A 14341-nucleotide genomic window follows, 5' to 3' on the forward strand; every position below is an offset into this window, starting at 1 on the left:
GAAATTTTGAAAAAAATTACAATCTAAAGCATGCTTATGAATTTAAAAAGGGCTGTCCTAGGTTTGTTTGTAATATGGATCTCATCAATGCATACCTGGTATGACACTCCTCAAAAAGGGGCTACACGTGGTAGTAACGCACCGGTCGTCATATCCATATCTACCCTTTCCCGCCCCGTGAAGGTAATTAATGTGAGGGTTGGTCTCGACTCCTATTGCATGCTGCTACCTGTCCCTTCCTATCAGTCCCGGAGGAATTTAAGACTCCTATCCTATAAAAAGGGGAAGTTCTAGGCAGACCCTCAGGTTTAAAGGCAAAATACTAGGCGACAAATAAGAACACATAAGACTGCATTTAGGGGGGAAACGTAGAAATAGATAGAAGACTCAGATATACCTCCACAAGTAATGGACATAGACAACACGACTCATACACAGGTAAGGTTTAAATTCAGATCCTAACAAGGTATCTAAGTGATAACAACAGAACCAGATTTATTACATGACTCAGAAAAGAAGTCTGAATCAGGCTTGCCTACTGATTTTAAGCCGGTTAGTCATCAAGTAGTACACACATAGAGCAGTTTCCAGTTTTATAAGAGATTGGATTAATGCTGCTTGGTGGTCCGGGCCTGAACCGGATCGGGCCCGCGGTCCTAACGGGCCTTATGGGCCTGGTAGGCCGGTCCTGGTGGTCCTGAGAAGCCCGTGACGGGCCGGTCTTCATAGATTAGACCACGAGCCCGGTACCGTTTAGCCCGGGACCGTCAGCCGGGCCTGGGCCGGTCCTGGCGGGCCTAACGGTCCCAACGGATTTTTTAAATTTTTTTTTTATACACATAACATACAAAATATATAAGGTAATATATAAACCTAACATACAATATATACTACAAGAAAATATATAAGTAATAAGTTATAAATATATATACATAAGATACAATATATATACTACAAGAAAATATATAAGAGAATATATATACATAACATACAATATATACTACAAGAAAATATATAAGAGGATATATATATACATAACATACAATATATACTACAAGACAATATACAAGAGAATATATATACATAACATACAATATATACTACAACAACATATATAAGAGGATATATATATACATAACATACAATACCTAATAAGATTTCACTCTGGTAAATGGACCAAAGCCTAGAAGAAATATGCTATTGTGGCGCATGAAATGTTAACAACTGTTAAATGCGTTCTGAAATTTCAAGACGACTTGTATAACCAAATTTTTTTGATAAAAACTGATGCTCAATCTGTTAAATATATGTTTGACAAAGATTTTAAGCACGATGCTTCTAAACTAATATTTGCTAGATGGCAGGCTCAGCTGGCCCCTTTCGATTTTGAAATACAATACAAAAAAGGAATTGATAATTCCCTTCCGGATTTCCTATCCCGGGAATATTAGAATAAAGTATGAGTTATTATACCCTGACTTTAGGTGATAAGGTATTAATCACTATTCTTAAAGTGATTAATTTAAACAGAGACTTAAAGGGTCTCATACTTGATAAAATTATGGTTGACATCATTAAAAATATTGAAGAAGAATGCTCTAGTCTTAAAGTTATTACTGATATTCTTCAAAAAATTGAAAATGAATTCCCCAGCCAGGATTATATCGGCAATAGAATTCTGATATCTTTTTTAATTACTAATGACTTGCTATTTATGCAGAATGGACCCTTCATGGGCCACCAGGGGCAGAGGTAGGGGAAGATCTTCCCCTAGTAAGTCTTATTCTCAAGGATCGTCAGACGGATCCTCATCAAATTCTCCAGTAATACAAAGAGGAAAAAAGAGTTTGATAAACTCGAAGGTACCTCATACCGGTGAATCATCAGGACATTCTATACATCTGGAAGATATTCCAGAAGATAGTCCTTTATATGGACATCTGCAAGCTTATTTGGCATCCAAAAAGCAAAGTGATACTTTTGCTTCAATTGCTAAAGAAGAAGACAATGATGATATCAAGTCATACGAAAAATTACCAAAGAAAGAAATGATATTTCTCCTTGAAAATTCTGAGATTCAGAGAAAAAAAGAACCATGGAAAATATTCCAGAGATATCTGATTAATGGATTATACTACCCGGGTGAATCATATAAAACCCGCACTTATTATGAGACTATCCTAATCAGTACAGGTAGTGCAGAATTCCAGCACTTTTCGGGTTATAACACAAATGAAAACGTTTATAACTTTTCAAAAATCATTATCAAACAGATTATATCTGTTGAAGAATGGGGATTTCAACAATGAAAGAAAGGCAGATAAGCCTTAATAAATCACCTATGAATTTTATTTATTGGGATTATATCCAAGCATTTGACAGGGTGCTTTATTATAATAATGAGAGACATAAACACACTTGGTTTATTAAAGTATGTGCAAAGGTTTTTATAGTACCAATCCCTAACTGGTTTTTAAATTGGTGGTCATACCACGGTCCCACAACAAAAATTCTGCCTGTCTGAACCATTTCTTAAGTTATACAAAGAATGGGCAAAAGTTTCACCATTCCTAACCGAGTTATATCACGCAGATCATATCTGTTACCTAGAAAAAATTGATCAAATTTGCTTCTTTATTGAATTCTCTATCCCATGGATTCATAAATGGACTCCTGAATTAGGTTTTACGGAAGAACAAATCCCTTGCTTATACAGGGTATTTTACAACAATTTTTGGGACAAATTGATGAAGACTGGACTACCGCCCGCCTACTTAGATCCTGGTGTAAGATGGTATCAGAGACTAGGAACTTTCATGGTAAATATGTAATAGATATGTACTTAGATTCAACATAGATATGAAGCTTTTGGAATGGATCTGAGAGAAACAAGTATTAAAGGTACTAGACTTGAAGAGGTAGATATACCTCAAAACCTTGATTTATTAAATAAATGGACAATTCCTAAAGTTTCTATAAAAACCATTTATGATTATGGTTGGTTTGATAAACTTTCTTCTAAACAATTGATAAAAACGACTGAGCAGTCTTTAACATTAAATTCGTCTGAACAGACTATTCGTTTGTTAAACAAACACGATATAGATTTATGTAAACATCATTATCATTATCTGCATATTGGTATGGTTCAAATTGCATTTAAACCGTTAACCCTTAAAGGATTACCAGAGACCTTTTTAGCAGCTCTTAGAGATGCTAGAAATCTGAACTTCAGACAGTCTCTGATGGGTTCGATAGAGTCTACAGTGGCCTATGGTCCAGTATACTTTAATACTCAACCCAATCTGCAACTTTCTCTTTCTGATGTTAATATTCTTGATGCTTTGACTTTAAATGTGAAAACACATGGTTATAATTATGCACCTGGTTCTGAACTTATATGTCTGTCTTATAGGATTTATTTCAAATTGTTATCTACTTTGAATCCTAGATGTAAGTTATACGATACATCGGATCAGACCATATTGGTAGAAACCAATTTTGCAAGGTCCAAGGTCACCACCAGGAGACCTATTAGGTGGGAAGAAATTAATTTTCCAACTACTTGGACTTTAAATTCTGTTATATCCCCAAGTCAGATTACTAACGACTTGTCGAATACTGAATTTTCGCATGTCACTCAAAATCCGGATAGTAGGATTTGTATTCAATTTGATGATAAGTCTACTATTTATAATAGACATTCGTTTTCTAATCATAGACTTCTACCTGCTATTCAACATATTTCTCCTGTTGAACCAGTCTACGGTCCAGCTCGCAATTGTGCAGCCTCTTTACACACCATTGCTAGTCAAATTAGTAATAAGCCTGATCAAAAGGTTAAGGTAGTTGAAAGAGTTAAGATTAACCCTCAAACAAATATTGTTCAATACAATGACAATATTTCAGATAAGGATATTCCTTCTGTATCCGAGATGGATTTCGACCCCAATAGTATTTAATGATTCTGCACCAAATTGATTTTAGCCCCGGTTCTCGGGCACGTAATTATATTCAAAAGGAATTTTTAGTAATAAATGGAACCAGTTTAAAACATGATTTTTTGATACTTATAGTAAAGATGATTTGAACAATATATCTCATGAATTTTATGAAATTTGTGCCCTGCATAATCAAATTATGTATTTTGTTCCTTGGTTTATAACAACTTATTTGCCTCTTTATATAAAGGTATTGGAAAGATCTTATAAAGATGGGAGTGGTAATATTACTAAAGCAATTTATCCTCCTCAGGCTCCCTTTATTTTACCTAATAATACTGGTATTACTTTCACTGCTTTTCAAAAATTTATTGATGATAATGTTGCAGCTATTAGTATCGCAGAAATTAATAAATTGATTTCTCAAAACAATTATTTGGGTTTGTATGTAAAAATTTTAGGAGAACATATTGGTTCTCTTGATAAAAAACTTGATGATTTGACTATTTTAATAAAAGAAATGGGTACTAAGAAAGGACCAACTGATATTGCCTCCACTTCAGGAAGTAAAACAGTTGATCAAAACATTCTTACTCATATTCAAAGACCTCCTGAGATTCAGGATTTTAAATTTAAATCTCTTGATGACTTAGCTCAGCTTTTAGATAAAAAGCTTTCTGGTTTAAATATTAGACCTATTGATTTATCAAAAAATTTTGCTGATAAAATGGAGACCGTTTCTGATTATAAAACTGAGACTTGGTCAGAGTTTAATAAACTCAAAGGGATTGTTAAACAAAATCATAGGTATGCTGATAAACCGAGAATGCAGACCTATTATTATCCTCGTCCTACTCCTCAAGATGTGTTGATTGAGGAACGAGATTGGAATCAGACTAATACGTCTTATAACGGTTCCGAAATTTATGAATGGAATCTTGATGGTCTAACTGATAGACAATTAACCATTCTCGTACACAGAATGCTCATGTATTCGACTATCTGTAAAAGTGTTAAAAATACAGATAGAACTATTTGCAAAATGATTATTGCAGGTTTTACTGGCCAACTTCGTGGCTGGTGGGATAATCATTTATCTGTAGAGGAAAAGGCGTTCGTTATAAATGCTACGGCAACCGACGAAGGTGTTGATAACATAGGTATGGCTCTAGTAGTGGGTAGAGAAGATGCAGTTTATACTCTTATCCTTACAATTTTAGAGCATTTCAACGGTAGATTTACCTCAAACCATCAGACCGTCCGAACTTTACTTAATGGGCTTAGATGTAAGACCCTTAGTGAATTTAGATGGTATAAAGATACTTTTATGAGTAGGGTTATGGAACTATCCGAAATAAATATGAGCATTGGAAAGCCAAGTTTATAGATGGCCTCCCTTCATTATTTGCCGAAAGAGTAAGGGATGTGTTAAGGGATAGTTACGGTGAGATTCAGTATAATAATTATACCTATGGTAAACTTATAGGAGTATGTACACAAGAAGGATTGAAATTGTGTAATGAGTTAAAGCTTTCTAGACAGCTTAAGATTGATAAGCTTAAAGAGAAATCCCAATTAGGTGACTTCTGTACCCAATTCGGTTTACCCGCAACTTCTACTCAAAGTAAGAAGAAGAAAAACAGATATCATAGGTATCCTTACCCGGATAGCCCGTATAAGAAAAAGAGGTCTAGATATAGGCCTAAGGAAGAACGTGATACTAGAAAAGCGCATCGAAAATCTACTCGATTTACGAAGAATAGATCTAAAAGAGATCTCGCTGATATTAAGTGTTATAAATGTGGAAAGTTTGGTCATATTTCTCCAAATTGCAAGCTTCAAAAGCTGAAAACCTTAGAACTCGATGATGAGTTACGCGATAAGGTTTATGGCTTGTTATACACTTCAGGATCAGAATCTGACTATTACTCTGAGACTGAATCTGAAGACGAAGTTGAGTTAATTGATTTTTCTGATAATAATAAAAATGTTGATGCTTCTTGCATTGCTTGTAAAGGTGATATTTGTACTTGTGATAATGGCGAATTTTATAAATTGCAATCACAATTTCATAATCTAAATATGAAAACTATTACATCTGATAATGTAATAGAACTTTTAAAAGAAGTTACAAATGAAAATCTTCGAGAAAAAATTATTAGTTTAGCTGCAAGTTCTAGTTCTAGTAGTTCAAAACCTTTTGAAAAATACAAGAACGAATTTGAACATTTTGCGCCTTATTCTTTATCTGAAATTAATAGACGACTTCAAAAGTCCAGTACGCTTAGCAGAGATACTTCTTTTGATGATTTAAAAGAAGAAATTGAGAATTTGAAAAGGGATATTAAGTCTCTTAAGCAAAATCAAATGATTTGCGATCACCGAATTACTCAAATTGAGAAAAATAATTCTCTACCTGAATTTTCGACTAAAGAAATTTCTGAATTTTCTAATGATAAAGGAAAAGAAATTTCTGATATAACTGAAGAAAAATCTGATCTATTTTTAGGTATGATGCAAATTATTACTGCACATAATTAAATGTACTATTTTGATCGATAATAATTTTTCTATAACTGATATAGCTATGATTGATAGTGGTACTGATGTAAGCTGTATTCAGGAAGGATTAATTCCAACTAAATATTTTTAAAAGACCACTCATTTGGTTAAATCTGCTTCTGGTCATGCTCTAGATATAGAGTACAAACTACCAAATACCCATATTTGCCAAAATAAAGTCTGTATTCCTCATTTCTTCTTTTTGGTAAAAAACCAGTTATACCCTCCAATTATACTTGGAACCCCTTTTATTAATGCTATTTATCCTTTTAATAACATAGATGAACATGGTTTTTCTGCTACTTATCAAGATAAAAAGATAAGTTATTATTTTGTTACAGATCCCGTAACTAGAGATATTAATGCCTTGATTAGTATGAAACAAAGGAATGTTGATTCATTACAATTAGAAATATTAAGCATGAATATATTCTATACTTTACAATCTGCTAAAGTTCAGCAAAAGATTAAATTGATTGCTGAAAAGATGGCTATTGATGTTTGCGCCGATCACTCTAGTGCCTTTTGGAACCGGAAAAGGCATATTGTAACTCTTCCTTACGAAGAAAACTTCTCCGAGGATGATATTACTACTAAATCTCGACCTTGCCAGATGAATGCTGAACTAGTTGAATTCTGCAAAAATGAGATTGATAGTTTGTTACAAAAGGGTTTGATAAAACCCTCGAAATCTCCTTGGTCATGTTCTGCCTTTTATGTTAATAATGTTGCAGAAAAGGAACGAGGCCTCGACTAGTTATAAATTATAAACCGTTAAATAAACATCTAAAATGGATTAGATATCCTATCCCCAATAAAAGGGACTTGCTATCTAGATTATATGACGCCAATATATTTTCAAAATTTGATTTAAAATCTGGATATTGGCAAATTCAAATTTTTAAAGAGCATACTTATAGAACTGCTTTTAATGTTCCATTTGGGTAATATGAATGGAATGTCATGCCATTTGGTTTAAAAAATGCCCCTTCTGAATTTCAGAAAATTATGAATGATATTTTTAACCCTTATCTAGATTTTATCATCATTTATATTGACGACATATTAGTATTTTCTAAAACATTGGAGATCCATATTAAGCATCTTGATATTTTTAAGAAAATTGTTATACAAAACGGTTTATATATCCTCTTATATATGTTGTTGTAGTATATATTGTTATATATATATATATACATAACATACAATATATACTACAAGAAAATATATATACATAACATTCTATACTAGTATACTATATATATATATATATATATATATATATATATATATTAATATGCTTCATGTTGTACTTTGTTATTAATTTATTATGCATGACAATTTAGTGTTTTACTATTGTTTTGTTATTTTTCTTTTTCGTCAAACACTTTAATAATTAGATTTCTACATATATACTACATATATATTTTTAATATAGCCATGATACTATAATAAATTGCCTTACAAAAAAAAAAAAAACACCCCGCTAGGCCCGCGAAGCCCACGAGCCCGGCCCGTTTAGCCCAGGACCACATGGGCTTAGGCCCGTCACGGGCCGGTTCCACCAGGTGAGCCCACGAAGCCCGGGACCGCCAGAGCCAAGGTCCACGAAGCCCAGGCCCACGAAGACCGGCCCGTTTGGCCCACGAAGACCGGGCCCGGCCCAGAATACAGTGTTAGATTGGATACCTAAGGATTGCCTAAGCATTTACCAGAACCATTAGAAGTTCAGAAGTTTTTTTTGCCTAAGAGCATGCTGTTCTAGGTGTTATAAAATGCAGGGATTGTTACTAGTTTATTTTAAACAGGATAATCAAAATATGAAGTTGTTTTTACCTCTTCTATAATGAGTAGTTTACACTAAGCATGAATACAAGTACGAATGAGATCCTAAAACATGGTATCTAAGATTCATGCATAAAGCTCATGATGGTTTATATGCAAAATTTCTAAAGCAGGATTTCTAAATGCTCGGCAGGATTGTAGAATTTCTGAGTAAGGAGAATGTCAAAAAATGATATGCTGAGACAGTATACATGATACCTTACAGCATGGTTTCTATTGCACATACAGGAAATACAGACTTAAAGCATGGTTTCTACCCTTTAATATCTATAACATGCATAGCTACCCTCCCATTTCACTATCCAAACCCCCATATTCATTTAGAAATTATTATAAACCAGGTGAATGAATTACATGAGAAAAAGTAAAAATTTACACTGTAGAGAGCCTGAAACGGGCCCAAACTTTCAACACCTGATTAGGACTTCCTCCCTGAGTTATGTGATAAAGCACCTCAAGTGCCAAGATTGTTCCATGGTCTTTCTCATATCTGGGTGTGTTAGAGTTTCCTAAGGACCTAACGGGATCCCGGGCAGTGCTCACACCTAGATTGCATAACTAAAATAGAGTAAGTGCAGTGTGGAAAGGCCAGCTTTTATGTGTCCAAGTTCAGAGGGAGCTCAAGGGTCCCAAGGTAAGGCTCACACAAAAGGGGCAGAAACTAATGGTCTAAGAGTATATGTGAGAGTGCTTGACATAAATTTAAAAGACTTGAGTTGGAAACAGTTTTGAAATAGCATGTTTGGAATAAGTTTGCTAAACAACAGAAGAGTTGCTTCGAGAAAAATATAGTTTTGAAAGGAGAAGGGAATACGATTATCAACAACTTGGAACAAGAAAACACACATAGAGCAAGTTCAAAAGATAGTACAATTTCAACAGTCACAAGTAGGGAAGTAAGGGGTTGGGGACATAGAGGGTCCAAATCAAAAACACATAAATATGGATGAGAAAAGAAGCATATAGACCAGCAAGCACAAAGAACAAGTAGCAACTGATTGGCCTACAAACTACTACTTCAAAGAGCTAACAAGGGAATCATGCTTTAAATTAGAATAGTAATAAGACATAGGGACAGGGTATGTGAGTAGTCATGCAGGGGTCTATTACACATGATTAGTCATGACTTAGTATTATTCAAGTACATTAGGAGACATACTAGTTGAGGGACATAAACAGGAACTCAAGTAGACATGCTGATTACATTTTGAACAAGAAAGGGAAGAACTTAGGCATGCTGAATAAAGCAGTAAACAAGAAGGGCAATTAAACAACTTGAGCCATTAAGTCAGTGCAGAAAGAGACAGGGATTTACAAACAATGTAGCACATAGAGTTGAGTTTCAGAATTGAACTAGTAACATACCAGTTAAGGAAGCAAAATGCAGAAAAAGTAAAGCAAGTAGAGTTCCACAGTCTAGCCTTGGCTTTCAGCCGGCTAGACAAGCAGTAGCATAAGTAATAGAGAAAGAAGAGAGAATTTGAGTGTCCGTGTGTGTGTTCTAAACTGGGTTCGTGTCTTAAGACTGTAGAAGAGAGTCATTTATATAGTAGTTTGAAAACTAGTTAAAATAAGGAAAGAATCAATTCTTCAGCAATTATAGAACTCAGCATAGAAAATTGGTTCGAATCTCCCTTTGATTAAGGGAGTCAGTGTGAATGGTAAAGGGCAGGTGACAAATATGGAAAGAAATCATATACGGCTGGAGTATAACAAATAAGGAAAGATTTAAAAAATAGTACCAGTATAGAACAGGTAATTAAGGCTAGGTTCAGAAAGTTTTCAAATTAAGGAGACAATCAATAGCAATGTAGACAAGACAAGGAAAATTAATTAAGACAAGCAACTAATCAAATTAAGTGGAAAGGTAGGGGTCGAGATTCAGTAGCATAGAGTAGGACCAAATTCATAAAGCCCTGATTAAGGACCCAACTTAGTAGAAAAATAAGTATCATAGCAAAATAGGGTAAGGAAATCAGTCAGCTTAACAGTCGGGGCAAAGCATTTAGGGTTTTTGAAAGAAAATTTTCAATCACCATCGATTAAGGAAACCAGACTTGATCAAAAGGGAGTCATGACTCTATACTTTCAACATATAAATAGAGGAGGTCCACAGATATAGCAAGAAAACATATTTGAAGCATAGTCACAGAAAGAAGCAAAAGATGAACAAACAAAGTGAGCATAGTCATACAAAAGTGACATAAGTAGGCTAGGGATGCAGGAAAACATATTCGAAGCAGGGTAATCACATGACTCAAGTAAACAGGCTAACACACAGACACGAAGTAAAGAAAGCATGCTAACACTCAGAGAAGCAAAGTAAGGAAAATTATAGAAATAAAGTAAAGAAAATATTTAAAAAAGGGGCTTTTAACAGAGTCAGGTTAAAAGAAGTAAGAACACAAAATCAGTCAAAACAAACAAAGGAAAGGGTTTAATCATAATGAAATCAGTTAGAACATGCGTAAAAGAACTCCGAGAAACCCTAATTTTAGAAAAGAATGACTAAAATCGAAATAGTTAGTTAAAACCGGAGATTTTAGAGGAAAATGCTTAATAATACTTGAATCATCTTAGATCTATAAAGATCTGAGAAGAATCGAGCAGTAGCAAACTAGGGTTTCAAAAAATAATAGAGATAAAGAGAATCAGTTAAAAACTCATGGATATACCTAGATCTAAGACATATCTAAAGAAAAGTGAAAAATCTCAAGAGTTAGGATTTCAGAGAATCCAGAGAAGATGAGAAAACCTTAGAACGTTACCGGTTTTAGCCGGATAAGTCATGGATCTTACTCAAACAGCCATGGATGGCCGGAAAATGGCATGAAAGACCATGTATAGGCTCTTGGAGAGTTTTGAACAAGATCTGGTCTAAATCTCTTTGAGATCCTTCCATAAAATCACAAAAGCGAGCAACCAGGAGACGTAGGAAACAAGTATATGTCTCAAACAGCCATGAGAATCCATGGATCGAGTGAGGATCAAAGGGATTAGGGCTGGTTTTAGGTGGCGGCGGCTATGGTTAGGTTTAGGTCTCAGAGAGAATTGGAGAGGAAAGGGGTTTCAGGGCGGCATTTTGGTGAAAATGGCTTAGGGTTTCGGGGGTTAGGTTAGATAAAAAAGCAAGGTTTGTTTTGGACCGTTGATCTCTTGAGATCAACGGCCAAGATTGGTTCCGAGCTGGGCAGGTTATAAAAGTGGGTTAGGTTAATTGGGCAGGGATTTTAATTGGGCTAGGGGTGTATTTGGTTATAATTGAAATACAAATGAGGCTATTATTTAAATAGCTAGTTTTTCCACTTTTTAATTTATACAAAATAGTAGAAAATTTCTAAAAAATAATTTAAAAATGCTAAAATAATTTATAATACATAATGCAATTTAAAAATATAGGATCTAATTTTATGCATATAAAACATAATTAAATCTTAAAAGGGATAATATTGCAAATATGTGCAATTTAGCTTTAAAAATACTAAATGTAATTATAAAAAATATATAAAAATTATCTTAGCCATATTTTGGCATAAATATAGAAAATCCAATAGATGAATTATCAAAACAATAATTTTGCAAATAATTATTGGGGATTTTATGGATAAAAAGGGAGAAATAAATTAATTTAAAATCTTAAAATTATGGAAAAAATAATAAAACCCTTGGACATGCTTATATATGCATATATGTTATTTTGAAGGTATTTTGCATATTGAAAATATATATGGAAAAATTAGGTATCAACAGGCACCACCAGCAGTTCCAGCCCGGGTCCAGGCACGTGATGCGCCTACTGCTACTACTACTCCAGCTCTTCAGGAGACTCTAGCACAATTCATGAGCATGTACACCACTCTAGCTCAGGCGGGGTTGCTTCCCCTTGCTGCAGCTACATTTTTAGGCCGGGGGAGGAGCAAGACTCCAGCCGCCCGCACTGCTGAGCAGCGAAAGCAGGTCCTTGAGATTATTCATGTATCGCCTGTAGTGCCAGTTCAGCCTCGAGGATAGGGCGGAGGCTTCTGAGGAGGAGGAGCTGAGGCTTGAGAGGTTCAAGAGGTATAAGCCTCCTGTATTCAACGGTCTAGCATCGGAGGATGCTCTGGGATTTCTAGATGAGAGTTACCACATTCTCCGTACCATGGGTAAATCAGGATCGAGTGGGGTTTCGTTCACTACCTTCCAGCTTTGAGGAGTTGCCTATGAGTGGTGGCGCACCTATGAGTTAAACAGTTTGAATGAGGCTGCTTCACTAACTTGGACTCAGTTTTTAGATCTGTTCCTGAAAGAGTATGTTCCTCAGAGCCTCAGGGATGCATGGCGCGCAGAGTTTAAGAATTTGTGCCAGGATACTATGACTATCTCAGAGTATGCTGTCAGTTACACTAGTTTTGCTAGGCATGCACCAGCCTTGGTTTCTACTGTTCGCGAGAGGGTTCGCCGGTTTATTGAGGGCCTTATTCCCAGTATTAGGTCTATCATGGCTCGTGAGTTGGAGATGGATATTTCTTATTAGCAGGTGGTGAGCATTGCTAGGAGGATTAAGGGTATGCATGTTAGGAAGAGAGAGGAGAGGGAGGCCAAGAGGTCTCGAGAGTCGAGCCATTTCTCTAGTGCCCATGCCCCAGCTGCAGGTTGTCATGGTAGGGGTTATATAAGTCACCCTATTCATTCAGATCTTCCAGCAGCCAGTGGTAATCCAGCTCCTCCTATACCTCATGAGCCTTATTATGTACCACCGGTATCCAGTGCGCCTCCTATGCGGGGTGCTTTCAGAGGTTAGTCCAAAAGACCTGGCCCGATCTAGTCACAACCACCACGTCCTCCCAAAGCTTGTTTTGAGTGTGGTGACACATGCCATATAGTGAGGGATTTCCCCAGACATGGGAGGGGTGCACCTTCACAGACGTCTTAGCCACAACATGCCCCGCAGAGTTCTTAGGCTATGGTTACAGCTCCAGTTGCTACCCCACCTGCTCATCCAGCCAGAGGTAGAGGTCAGGGAGGTAGAGGTCACCCTAGAGGGGGAGGCCAAGCCCGATAATATGCCCTTCCTACCCGTACCGAGGTTGTTGCCTCCGATTCTGTCATCGTATGTATTATACTAGTTTGTCACAGTGATGCATTGGTTCTATTCGATCCAGACTCCACTTATTCTTATGTGTCTTCTTATTTTGCTTCGCATTTGGGTGTATCTCAGGATTCTTTGAGTACCCCTGTTTATGTTTCTACTCCTGTGGGAGATTCTCTTGTTGTAGACCGCGTTTATCAGTCATGTTTGGTTGCTCTTAGTGGTTTTGAGACCAGAGCCAATTTATTGTTACTCAACATAGTTGACTTTAATATTATCTTGGACTGGTTGTCGCCCCATTATGCTATTCTTAATTGTCACGCCAAAACCGTGACACTGGCTATGCCATGTGTACCACGTATTGAGTGGAGGGGTACTTTAGATCACACTCCCAGTAGAGTTGTTTCTTTTCTTAAAGTTCAGCGTATGGTTGAGAAGGGGTGTGACGCGTATTTAGCTTATGTGAGAGATATCAATATTGATACCCCTTCAGTTGATTCAATTCCAGTAGTATGAGATTTTCCCGATGTGTTTCCAGCTGACCTTCCAGGCATGCCGCCTGATAAAGATATTGATTTTGGCATTGATCTATTGCGGGGCACTCAGCCCATTTCTATTCCTCCGTATCGTATGGCTCCTCCTGAGTTGAAGGAGTTGAAGGATTAGTTACAGGAATTTCTTGACAAGGATTTTATTCGGCCTAGTGTATCACCTTGGGGTGCTCCTATCTTGTTTATGAAGAAAAAGTATGGTTCTATGCGTATGTGTATTGATTATTGCCAGTTAAAAAAGGTTACAGTGAAGAACCGTTATCCTTTGCCTCGTATTGATGATCTGTTTGACCAGCTTCATGGCGCATGAGTGTTTTCTAAGATTGATTTGCGCTCAGGTTACCATCAGTTGAAGATTCGGGAGCTAGATA

This window comes from Nicotiana sylvestris, chromosome 5 (genome assembly GCF_000393655.2).
Source record: "Nicotiana sylvestris chromosome 5, ASM39365v2, whole genome shotgun sequence".
Lineage (NCBI taxonomy): Eukaryota > Viridiplantae > Streptophyta > Magnoliopsida > Solanales > Solanaceae > Nicotiana > Nicotiana sylvestris.